This window comes from Palaemon carinicauda, chromosome 10 (assembly GCF_036898095.1).
Source record: "Palaemon carinicauda isolate YSFRI2023 chromosome 10, ASM3689809v2, whole genome shotgun sequence".
Classification (NCBI taxonomy): domain Eukaryota; kingdom Metazoa; phylum Arthropoda; class Malacostraca; order Decapoda; family Palaemonidae; genus Palaemon; species Palaemon carinicauda.
Window position 1 is genome coordinate 146,708,343 of NC_090734.1, and position 13,406 is coordinate 146,721,748.

The 13,406-nt window shown below is 32.3% G+C and overlaps 2 long non-coding RNA genes across 10 annotated transcripts in view; one reads left to right on the forward strand and one right to left on the reverse strand.

Moving 5' to 3' along the window:
• The window catches only part of LOC137648862 (uncharacterized), a 92,638-nt gene that overhangs the window by 74,398 nt on the left and 4,834 nt on the right, over nucleotides 1–13,406 (forward strand). Inside the window, exons 5-10 of one of the 8 annotated variants that reach the window (XR_011045728.1) lie at nucleotides 6,058–6,201; nucleotides 7,430–7,574; nucleotides 7,762–8,012; nucleotides 10,390–10,560; nucleotides 11,803–11,952; nucleotides 12,813–13,004. This is a non-coding gene — a long non-coding RNA (uncharacterized lncRNA). Of the gene's footprint in view, nucleotides 1–6,057; nucleotides 6,202–7,429; nucleotides 7,575–7,743; nucleotides 8,013–10,389; nucleotides 10,561–11,802; nucleotides 11,953–12,812; nucleotides 13,006–13,406 lie in introns of those variants that run through there. The other 7 variants (XR_011045729.1, XR_011045732.1, XR_011045734.1 and 4 more) reach the window with 7 other exon arrangements.
• LOC137648861 (uncharacterized) overlaps nucleotides 1–13,406 on the reverse strand; it is a 92,526-nt gene that overhangs the window by 63,495 nt on the left and 15,625 nt on the right. The window lies entirely within an intron of this gene.

Consider the following 13,406-nt stretch of genomic DNA (forward strand, 5'->3'; position numbering starts at 1 on the left):
TTCTTTATCTCCAGTTGCAGTTTCCCAATCGACAAAGGGCGAGTCATTCGTCAGACAACTTTCAAGGGTGAGATCAAACTAACCCTCATAAGTAGAATCTCTCTCTCTCTCTCTCTCTCTCTCTCTCTCTCTCTCTCTCTCTCTCTCTCTCTCTCCGTAACCGGTGGAAAATTACTCTGTAGAACACTGTCTCTGGTAATGGCTAGTTCACGGCTAAAGAATTAGAGTAGGTATTGCCGTAGTAAAAATCAGATAGTTTCTGTTTTAATCTACTGTTTGCATTTCTAACTACCAGTAAAGCCTTTATGATAGGCCTTAATGCATATCATAAAGGTAACCTGTGATATACGAGGAAATGCTTACATATTCATCATATGTGCATATAAAAAATTCATCTGCTTTCCTAGAGTAACTAACTTTTTTTGAAACCCCGCCCACAAAAGTCAAGCGAGAACAGACTTTCTTCGAACCGCTCGACGAACGTGTTTGTCAACCAAATACCCAGTTCAAACATTCGAGCGTCACTTCAAACATTTGTCTGTCGAACCGCGTTCGACGAACCGTTCGATCGTGTAAACCCCGCTTAAGTCAAACTACTATGGGTTTCACAGACAGTGCAAGTGCGATTTTTTGCAATTATTCTGTAACGAACACTCGTATCAGTACGAGATTTTACTATAGTGTATTACACCCAGTAAGGAAATTTATAGGAGTATCATGAATCATTTATTGTAAATAATAAAGACTTTTGTACCTATACCAAGAGGCAAAACTCATTAGCCAAGCAAGAAAACGAACACCAGGTTGGAAGAGCTCCGCCTGCCTACAACCCCCTTCACCTCCAACCCCCATTTTCTTCCTCCCCTCTCCTTTCTTCCCTCACCTGCCCTACGTCTTTCCTTCTCTCTTTCTCTCTCTCTCTGAATGTTGCTTTGATTTAAACATATTTTTTTACGATTTTTTTTCTATCAATCTAATAATAATTGACACTGTTGTATAAATGTATCAGTATAATCAAGGCTTTAACTCTGATGAATGTCCTGTGGAAAGGGTCAATATTTATTAGTAATTCACAGAGTAAGTGTTACAAGTCACCTATGCAAACTAATCTGAAGGCAGTTGTCAGCTTTCTCTTTATTAAAAAAGTTGAAGAGTTGAGTGACAAACTCATTTCTGCAACCATACGGACAGACATCTTCTGAGGTGGCCATCACTTCTTTAAGCTCTCCCTCGTAATACCAGTAAATGGCTAATGCCCTGAGTAGAAATAAGGTTTGCCAAAAGAAGGCAAGAAAACGCAGGTACGTATACAACAGCCATTTTCCTATCAGTCATAGTGTCTATCACTCAGCTACTCCAAAACCCTTCAGATAGGTGTCAATCTAATAATTATTTACATAACCAATACCAGAGAGAGAGAGAGAGAGAGAGAGAGAGAGAGAGAGAGAGAGAGAGAGAGAGAGAGATGAGCAAACCAGTGAATAAAGCAGTCAGTCATCTGATAGGTAACAACCGATTGAATTGTTCCATATCTACAACAATAAATATTATAATTAGATAAGATAGATAGATATATAGAGTGCTTGATATAAAACAAAAATCATACAAAATAAGTTGCAACTTAAGCTACCTTCTCAGAAAGAGAGCATGAAGGGAAGGGAAAGAACCGAGAGGGATAGATGGCGTGGAAGTGGAGAGAGATAGCTTGAAGCAGGGGGAGAGCAGGTGAGGGATGAAAGGGGTGGAGGTAGAGGTTCTGTATATTATTGTTCGGTTTTGTGACTGGATGATTGAGATTTTGCCCTTTGGCATAGGGGCAAGTGTCTTTATAATTAATAATTAACGATTCATTATACCCCTATAAATTTCCTCACTGGGTGTAATACCCTATAGCAACATCTCGTATTGATACGACTGTTCGTTACAGAATAATTGCAAAAAATCGCACTTCCACTGTCTGTGAAACCCATAGTAGACATCCGAAAGAGTAAAGATATTAAGGTTTTCAAGAGGAAACTGGAGATTTTCTTGTTTTCCATATGCTTCGATAATATGGATTTGACAACAACCGATCAATATGCGTTGTGAAATGCTCAATGCCTTGGAATTTATACGATAATATGAATTATGAAGGGTCCAGTAGAGAGTAGAGTTCCCCTGCCATTTAGCACAAGAAAAGCAACCCTTTAAGGTAATTAAAAGTAAAATAAACATGAAGGCGGACTTGATAAATCTTGAAGAAAGAAAACGGGAATATGATCTATAAGACACCGAACTCATAATCATTTTTCCGCTTCAAGTAGTCAAAACGAGACTTTTGCTCTTTTCCAAAAAGTTCAGGAAATCCTCCACCTAAACTTGTGAGGCCAAAATTGCATTCAGGAATATAATTGGATTAGGGAACGGTTGAAAATTTTTCCTTTCTCTCACACGTATCGCGTTACATTTTTTATTTTCTTTTTCTTTTTAGTTTCTATTACATTTTTTTTTCTTTTAGGACTTTTGAAATTTGATTTCTCTGACAAACAAGAAAAGGATTTTTAATAAAAGCCTTAATCTTATTGCTTGGCGCCTGCTGTCGAGATCTCATGACATCGTTGATATTTTGTGGTTTTATTTTATCTTATAGTTTATAAATGAATTATTTTTTTAATGTTGTTGCCGTTCTTAAAATATTGAATGTTTCCTTGGTTCCTTTCCTCACTGGGCTATTTTCCCTGTTGGGGCCCTTGGCCTTATAGTATTCTGCTTTTCCAACTAGGGTTGTAACTTAGCAAATAATAATAATAATAATAATAATAATAATAATAATAATAATAATAATAATAATAATAATAATAATAATAATAATGAGGCAATATAGAATCTCAATTTATTTTAAATGTGATATGTAAGGCCAAAGGCAAAGAAATATTGATGTAACAAGAGAATAAAAACTTAGATAAAAAACTTCCTCATCTGAATATTTATTGTTTCACTGAAATAGGCCAGTTTGGATGTTAATGTTAACACAATAAATCTGTTTACTGAAGTCTTTGCTATAATGAAAATTCCTGGGAAAGATTACGTGCTACAATGCAGTTATTTTTACGAGGAAAATAATGACTATATCTTTCCGTTTTATGGCGCAAATAAATCATGTTAGTTTCCTGGCAGAGTAATGACTGACTTCAGTCATTAAATAATATTAATATAATGTTCTGAGTTTCATCACGATTATGATGAAGGTGTTTGTGAGTGAAAGTTATTCATGATATTAAACCCCTGAATTTATTTAGAGTTTAAAGAAATTCTGAATCAATTTAACCAGAAATAAACACCAGTTTAGAATATAAAAATCTTATTTTTATTTGAAATTCAGCAATTATTACACATAACGTAAATATATATTGACATCATTGAAAGTAAACTATGATAGACTTTCAAATTATCTTATAGATCTTGTTTTTCAGAATATTTATTATTATGGGATCTTTGAAAGTGTATTTTTTTTTAAATATCAATTCGGTTCCTTCACGTCCTTTTTTTCAAGTTTTCACTTTTCCCAACAGATGTCGCCCCGTTATTTTTCGTGACGTATCAACTACAGCTATTGTCATCACATGCTTTGAGACTCCTTGACTTTCTGTCAGTCAGTCATCAGGAATCAAATTTCTTCATCCTCTGGGAAGACTGGCGCAGACGTATGGTAGTGGGAAGAGTGGGCGATCCTTATGCGAAGAGACGAAATCCTGAACTTCTTTGCAGTGTTTTCCCAAAAGGTACGACGTTCTCTTAATTTTTACCTGTTAGTGATTGGTGTTGAAGCGCAGTGTGTTAGCTCAACTGCGCAAAATTATTGGTTTCAAGTATCTTTACTTGAAAGTGATGCGAATAAGTTTCGTGTATTGATGTTAGTGATCAACTCGTTAATTTTATATATTAAAAGGATTAATGCCATATTTAAAATCCTAGAGCAAATATTTCCACGCCTATGTTCTATAAACTTGGCCAAGATGTGTAGTTATTTAGTGTATCTCTGAGGATCAAGCTCCTGTTAATTTAAGCCGTGTATTTATAGATGTGTATTCAAATGTGTTGAAATTAGACAAACTGTTAAAATTTAAAGGGTATGGATTGATAGTTGGAATAGTCCTTGGAAAATATTTCACAGCATTGTTCCAAGATTTTGAATTCAGTGATTAAACTTTCATGCAACGGTTTCGAATGCTTACTTATATCGCTCATGCTTAAAAGGTGTTTGGCGATAACTTGGTTATAAATGTGTATGCAGTTTTAGGAGTAAAAATTCTAAGTGAAAATCCATTAGTAGAGAACTTAGAAAATTTTGATTTTTCGTAGGTAGTTATATAACCAGAGAAATGAGAGGAAGACTTATTGGAAATTTTTGAATTTTGCCTTTTCGTTCACCCCAAGGTAGTTTTAGTTCAGCTCAGAGTAATTATTATTCCAATGTAGTACAAAATCCTGAGGTGCTACTTTTATTCCCTGTCAACCTATTAATATTGATTGTTTAGGTTCAAATTTTCTTAATGCGCATTTAATGGTTTATTTAAGAATAAAACATTTAAAGCTGGATATTGTTCAGCCACCTGTAGCAGGGTTCAACTTTTATTCGTGAATGGTTATCACGTTAACGAACCAATTTATCAAAGTAATTTATCGTATAAGAATGTTGCTACAGATATTTCGTTTAATACAAAGTATTTGTTGGAAGTTCAGAGCTTCTGTCACAACTTTAAATGTTCGAAAATTTTATTAATTCATTATTTGGTGAAAAAAGCAATGAACTCAAACATGTATAGGCTGCGTTATTTTTAAAATTTATTTCGGAAGTGCGATGTGTTTTGTGCGGTTGTAAGTATTCAAAAACCAAAAATACCCCCTCTTTTGCCTACAGTAGATTGGTGTATTTTTTGTTAGTCTATTCTTCGTTATATTTGAGCATATACTGTTTACATGGATTCAAATCTCATACCAAAGTTACAGAAAAATTGTATTGCAATCTAGATAAAAATGAATGCGTTGATTTTTCAATACGTATATATATATCTTAGTATTCAGTGGTTATCGATATTGAAATTGAGTATAGTTTCACCAAACTGTTAATAAAACCAATAATAATCTTCTTGTATGCCAAGGTATGATCTGTGCATTTTGATCGCAACACCTGTCAGTGTCAAGTCGAATAGATATTGTATGTTGACAGCAAACAATTGTCCATAGCCTTGGTTCGAAAATTTTACTAAAAGCTTTCTAAGCTTTGATCTTGGAATTTGCATGTTTTGGACAACTATTTAACACTGCAACATGCAGATTAAATCTTTCATAGCAGTTAAGCGGATGAGCCCTTAATTAATCAGTAAAACTCTAAGGTAAAGTAGATCAAAGCTAAACTCTTAAGAAATCCAGATATCAAATGTCCCCGAATATATTCTTGAACTTAGCATTTGAAATCAACGCCGGTATAAAGAATATTATTGACTTAACTTGCAATAAACCGTTGCAACCCTAAAATATCAACACTTGGTCAGTACATTCGAGTATAGCTATAGCTGTGGAATCTGTGGCCTACGGGCAAGATGTAACAAATAATGAAAGATTGTATGTGAAGTGGGGTAGTGAAATGAAAGCTAACTTTATTTAAGCCATTGATTAAAATGCTAAATTTATAGTCGTGGAAGTAGCACCCAAGCAAACTTTTGTGAAGAATTTCTTTAAGTAAAGAAACTAAAGTTTATGCTGCTTTTTTTTTTTTTTTTTTTTTTTTTTTTTTTTTTTTTTTTTTTATGATGATTTTGGAAGTGTCTATACTTGAAATTTTGCTAAAACTTCCAATTCCCTAATTTTGACATGGCTAATTTCGTGTATTTCTTTGTTAATGTATTTATGAAACCTGCTTTAACAGTGTATAAATTCGTTCAAGTCTATTGCTCTTTCAACATTAAATTTTAGTAAAACCTTTAATACAAGAATTATATTGAATTTAGACTGATTACGGTCACAGCTGTAAGAACAAGCCATTCTATTTTAGTAATCCTCTGTTATTATTTCCAGGCAAGCATTATATGGCATGAGATATGTTTGGGAACTCTTAATACATGGACAGATCGAATATGAACTGATGAAAACCTGTTCTCAACGAAGCACAAATTGATTGATTGGTGAAGGAAAACTGTGCATCCACACATTTCCTCTAAGGCAAGTTCAGTGGTCATTTATATTTTTTTCTTGCTTGGTTAGTGTTAATTTGAATTGTCTTAAAATATTTTTTCAATACCAAGAGGTTCAATGTTTAATTTTCCAAAATACTTTTAATTCAATGATACAGTTGAGGTTAAGTGTTTAATTTAAGTTTTATTTAAATGATACAGGAGTTTAATTTTCCAAAAAAATTAAAATGATACGCGAGGTTCAATGTTTAATTTTCAAATTTGTTTTTTTTTTTCAATGATACAGTTGAGGTTTTGTTTTAATTTTCAAAATTAGTTTTAATTCATGGGTTGTCGATATTGAAATTCAGGGTAGTTTCTCCAAATGGATAATAATCTTCGTCTAGGTTAAGAATGATCTTTTTATTTGTAACTACTGTTGAATTAAAGTGGAACTGCCAGTATATATCGCATGTTGACAGCAAACACTTGTCGAACGATATTTGATTCGAAAATGTTACTAAAATCTTAGATTTGATCTCAGTATTTGGATAAACCTATCTATTAAAACTTGTCTTTATTTTACGACTATTTAACACAATGCAACATGCAGATTAAAGCTTTCATAGTAGATAAGCAGAAGTCCTTATTTCATCAATAAAACAGTTTAGTTTAAAGCTAAACTGTTATGAAATCCAGATATCTAATATCCCCCAAGGATAATCTTAAACCTAGCGTTCGAAATCACTTTCGGTAAAAAAATTTTGACAAACTCGCAATATACCTTTGCAACCATAAAATATCACTAGGTCAGTATATTTGAGCATAGCCATAGCAGTGGAATCTTGGGTCTACGGGCAACATGCAACATATAATGAAAGTATAAGTGGAAGGTAACAAAATTTAATAGTCATTGCTTAAGTCTGAATTACTACTGGCTTAGCAGTGAGTTACCCAAAGCAAACGTTTTGCCAATTTCTTTAGGTAAAGAAACTTGCTTTTATACTGCATATTTTTTTTTCAACTTTAATGATTTTGAAAGTAATAGCCTTTAGTTAAAATTTTGCAAACTTCAAAAGTCCATATTTTTTGACATGTCTTAATTGCCGTATATCTTTGATATTGAATTTTGGAATCTGCTTTAACCTTGTATAAATTCGTTAAGTATTTTTAAAGACCCTTTTTGATACAAAAATTGTAGCAAAAACAATAATATTACGGTCACAGATGTAGGAACAAGCCATTCTATTTTAGTAACCTTTGGTTGTTATTTTCAGGGATGCAGTGCATGGCTGAGTCTGTTTGGGAGCTTTTAATTCATGAACTTATATATGATCTGATGAAAACCTGTTCTCAATGAATCACACGTCGATTGGTGAAGAAAAACTATAGAATGACTGAATCCACAGAGTTTTCTTTGAGGTAAGTTTAGTGGTCATTTTAATTTTTTTCCTCTGGACTTTATGGCAAATAAACTGATACATTCGAATTATCTTGTAGATCTTGTTTTTCAGAATATATATTAACACGGGATCTTTGAAATTATTTTTTGTTTAAATATCTATTCGATTCCTTCACTTCCTTTTTCAAGTTTTCCCTTTTCCAATAGATGTCGCCCTGTTAGTTTTCGTGACGTAACAACTACAGCTATTGTCATTACATGCTTTGAGACTCCTTGACTTTCTGTCAGTCAGCCATCAGGAATCAAATTTGTTAATGCGCTGGGAAGACTGACGCATACGTCTGGTAGTGGGTAAATATAGTGGTAATGCCTCATCTAAGAGAAGAAGTCTTGAACATCGTAGCTGTAGTTGCTTGTTCCCAACATCAACTTGCAAGGATTTCGTATCTTCTCAGAAGGTAGGACTTTTTCTTATTTTTTTACGCGTTGTTAATAGGTGTTGAATCGCAGGTTGTATAAGTGTTCCAGGAAGGGTTAGTTCAACTTTGCAAAATTATTGGTCTTATGTATATATCTTAATTTGAATGTTGCCAAGAAATTTTACGTAGGGTTTCGTGTTAAGTTGGATGTTGGTGATCTATACTCAGTCTATAAGATTAGTGCAAGAATCAAAATCATAGAGCAAAAATATGTCCCCGCTTAGTTTCTATGAATTTGGCAAATATCTGTCTAGTAATTGAGTTCAACCTTGGTAGAGGATCAAGCTACCTCGACTACAATATTACCATTGACAATCTTTAGCCTACCCTTGATAATTTGGGCTATGTATTTATAGATGCGTATTCAAATGTATATCAAAATTAGACAAACTAAATTAATATTAAAGTTTGAAGGCTAGGGATTGGTAGCTGGAATATTCCTTGGAAGATATTTCACAGCGTTATTACTGATCTTTAATTCATTGATTTAACGTTCATGCAAATATTTTAGAATGTTTACGTGTATTATTCATGGGTAAAGTGTGTTCGGCGATAACTTGGTTAAATATATATGCAGTTTTAGGAGTATAGATTTTAATTGAAAATTCATATAGTAGAGAAATGTAGAAAATTATTCAAATTTTTTTCGTAGGGAAGGATATAAGCAGAGAAATGGGTTACTTTTGATTGAAATTTTTGAATTTTACATTTTAGTTTACCCCAAAGTAATTAGTTTTAGTTCAGCCCAGAGTACAAAATGTCGTACAAAATCCAGATGGTGGTGCTTTTATTCCCTATCAATCTATAAATGTTGATCGTTAAGGTTTGTTTTCTTAATGCGCATTTAATGCTTTGTTTAAGAATAAAACAATGCTGAATGCTGTTCAGCCACCTAATGCAGGGTTTAACTTTTATTCGTGACTTTTATCACGTTAACGAACCGATTTATCAAAGTAATTTATCGTATAAGAATGTTGCTACAGACATTTCGTTTAATACAAAGTATTTGTTGGAGGTTCAGAGCTTTTGTCACAACTTTAAATGGCCCAAAATTGTCCTCATTTCATTATTTGGTAATAAACCAATGAACTCTTTAAACATGTATAGGCTGCTTTATCTTTAAAAGCTATTTCGGAAGTGCAATGTGTTTTGTGTGTGGTTGTAAGGATTCGAAAACAAAAAATCCCTTCTCTTGCCTACAGTAGATAAGTGTATTTGTTATTGTCTATTCTTAGTTATATTTGAGCATTTACTGTTTACATGGATTCAAACCTCATACCAAAGTTACAGAAAAATTGTATTGCAATCTTTATAAAAATGAATGCGTTGACTTTTCAATACTTATGTTTATCCTAGTATTCAGTGGTTATCGATATTGAAATTCAGGGTAGTTTCACCAAACTGTTAATAAAACCAATAATGATCGTGTAGGCCAAGGTATGATCTGTTAATTTCGATCGCAACACCTGTCAGTGTCAAGTCGAATAGATATTGCATGTTGACAGCAAACAATTGTCCATATCCCTAGTTCAAAAATATTACTAAAAGCTTTCTAAGCTTTGATCTTAGTATTTGGATAAACCAGTATTAAAATTTGATTTTTATGGATGCCTATTTAACTCTGCAACATGCAGATGAAATCTTTCATAGCAGATAAGCGGATGAGCCCTTAATTCATCAGTAAAACTCTAAGGTAAAGTAGATTAAAGCTAAACTCTAAGAAATCCACATATCAAATATCCCCGAATATATTCTCGAACTTAGCATTTGAAATCAACGCCGGTATAAAGAATATTGAATAACTTGTAATAAACTGTTGCAACCCTAAAATATCAACATTTGGTCAGTACAGAGGAGCTTAGCTATAGCTGTGGAATCTATGGCCTACGGGCTAGGTGGAACAAATGAAAGATTGTATGTGAAGTGGGGTAGTGAAATGGAAGTTAACATCATTTAAGTCATTGATTAAAATGCTAAATTTAGTCATGAAGGTGGCACCCAAGCAAACTTTTGTGAAGAATTTCTTTAGGTAAAGAAACTTAAGTTTATGCTGCACTTTTTTTTTTTTTTTTTTTTTTTTTTTTTTTTATAATGATTTTGGAAGCGAAATAGTCTTTAGTTGAAATTTTGCTAGAACTTCCAATTCCATAATTTTGACATGTCTAATTGGCGTATTTTTGTTACTGTATTTATGAAACCAGCTTTAAGTGTTTAAATTCGTCAAGTCTATTGCTCTTACAACATTAAATTTTAGTAAAACCTTTAATACAAGAATTATATTGAATTTAGACTGATTACGGTCACAGCTGTAGGAACAAGCCATCCTGTTTTAGTAATCTTCGGTTATTATTTCCAGGCAAGCAGTGTATGGCAGCAGTGTATGGCAGCAGTGTATGGCAGAAGATATGTTTGGGAACTCTTAATACATGAACTCATAGATGAACTGATGGAAACCTGTTCTCAACAAGCACACGTTGGTTGATCGGTGAAGGAAAACTATGTGCGTTCACACCGCATTTTCTTTAAGGCAAGTTCAGTGGTCATTTACATTTTTTTCTTGCCTGGCTTTAGTCTTAATTTGGATTGTCTAAAATATTTTTTCTTTGCCAAAAGAGGTTCAATGTTTAATTTTTCAAAATACTTTTAATTCAATGATACAGGTGAGCTTGTGTTTAATTTTAGTTTTATTTAAATGATACAGGAGTTTAATTTTCCAAAAAAAAATCAATTTTCAAAACTAGTTTTTCCAATGATACGCTAGGCTGTTTAATTTCCAACATTTTTCAATGATACAGGAGAGGTTCAATGTTTAATTTTAAAAATTAGTTTTATTCCAATGATACTGGAGGTTTTGTTTAATTTTTTAAATTAGTTTTAATTCGATATTGAAATTCATGGTAGTTTCACCCAACGGGTTATAAAGTCAGTAATAATCTTCATCTAAGTTAAGAATCTTAGCTCTTTTTATTGTTGCTACTGTTAGGTTAAAGTCCAATTGCCTGTATATATTGCATGTTAACATCAAATACTTGTGGAACGATATTCCTGATTCGAAAATGTTATTAAAAGCCTTTCAAGCTTTCTCAGTATTTGGATAAACTTGTGTATTAAAACTTGCCTTTATTTTAGACGACTATCTAACTCACGTTAGAGCCTTTAATTCATCAATAAAAGAGTTAAGATTAAAGCTAAAACGTTATGAAATCCAGATCTCAAATATACCCTTACGCATAATCTTAAACTTAGCGTTCGAAATCACTAATGGTATAAAATATAATTTTGACTAACTTGCAATAAACCTTGGCAACCCTAAAATATCATTTGGTCAGTACATTTGAGCATAGTGGAATCTTGGGTCTACAGGCAACATGCAACATATAATGAAAGTTTGTGAAGTGAAAGGTAACAAAATTTAATACTCACTGTTTAAAATGCTAAATTACTACTGCCATAGAAATGTCACCGAAGCAAACTTTTGGGAAGAATTTCTTTAGGCAAAGAAACTTACCTTTATATTGCATAATTTTTCTCAATTTGTAATGATTTTGAAAGTGATAACCTTAATTTTGCAAACTTCAAAACATATTTTTTTATATTTATATTGGCTTATAACTATTATAGAATTTATGGAATCTGCGTTAACCTTGTATAAATTCGCTAAGTATTTTTAGACTTTTTTTTTATATATAAAAATTGTAGCAAAAACACTATTACGGTCACAGATGTAGGAACAAGCCATTCTATTTTAGTAACCTTTGGTTATTTCCAGGGATGCAGTGCATGGCAGTGTCTATGTTTGGGAGCTTTTAATTCATGAACTTAATATATGATCTGATTAAAACCTGTTTTCAACGAATTACACGTAGATTGGTGAAGAAAAACTATAGAATGACTAAATCCACACAAAATTTCCTTTGAGGTAAGTTTAGTGGTCATTTAAATTTTTTTTTCCCTCTGGATTTAGTCTTTTATTTAAATGGTCTAAATCATTTTTCAATTCTCTAAGAAGGTTGTTTAATTTTCAAAGTAAGTTTTAATTCTGATACAGGAAAGGAATAGTTTAACTTTCAAACTTTTCATGTCAAATTTACAAGAGGGTAGGTTCAATATTTTATTTTCAAAATTAGTTTTCAGTGATATAAGAGGTTTAATTTTCAAAATTTATTATAGTGTCATATGATTAAGTTTCATTGCTTAGGTCAATAACTCTTCTATTTTGCAATTGCTTCAAGTATTTAGCATTCTTGAATGATTTTTAAATTAACAGGATAAGGTCTTAATTTCACAATAAGATTTCGAACGTATTCACTAAATCCGGAATTTTTCTAGAATACAGGTGGGAGCAGCGAACTTTGTTTAAATAATGCGGTAAATTTTAAAATATAACTCTAAACATCTGTTGATAGATTAGTTATGGAGCTTGAAAAGGAATTAAATTCAGAATATTTGATTTAAAGTGTATATTTAAAGAGTGGAAATTTAAATAAACCGTATTCCTTCAAAGTAAACATGTTCTAACTGTATACTGCTAAATTGAAATTCTTAGTAGGAAATGAGCTAATTAATACTTGAAGCTATTTATTTTATAAAACAAAGCTGTTGTAAAGTTAGGCTGTTTAACTTATTTTGGGGTGTTAATAATATAAATGGCAGTTTTGTGCATTTTCATACAAAACATAACTGGATTTTCAGTCAAGTTTAACAAATTCGATTTTCAATTACTATCTTACCATTATAATTTTCTTAGTACATATGTTAACATTTCTTTTAACTTTTCAGGTGAATGAGGATGATGAAAGCTAACAAGACTTGAAGAACAAAAGCAAAATCAGAAATTAAGAATAAGTTACTGTGACGGGAAGGAAGAATATTTACACACACGGAGTAATTGGAATATAAAGAGACAAGCAGAATTATAAGCATTTTAATTAATGTAAAAAATAATATTGTAGTAAATAAATTTTCTTCATCATAACAATTACTTTGATTTTAAATTGTGCTGTTCTGAAAAAAACATGTTCTAGTTTTATTATGTATCTATACTTTTTGAGTAGGATCTCGTACTCTCTCCACTCCCAGAGCAGGAGGATATACACGTGGAGCCAGTGAGAACTTTGTTTCTCCACTGAAGCCAGTAATGTACAATTTTGAGACCTGCTGCGCACACTGCCTCTTCTCTCCACTCCCATGTTTTTGTGTCCTATTTTCTGTACTTAGCCATATTAGGTTTTTGTTCCTTCTTCATATTAGGTTCCTTCTTCTTGGACACGTTATGTTCCATGCGGGAATGTGTTATACTCTTTTGGTGCATTTGTTGTTTCTCTACTTTTGACTTCACTCGGGCATGTTTATAATCTGTGACATACTGGACTG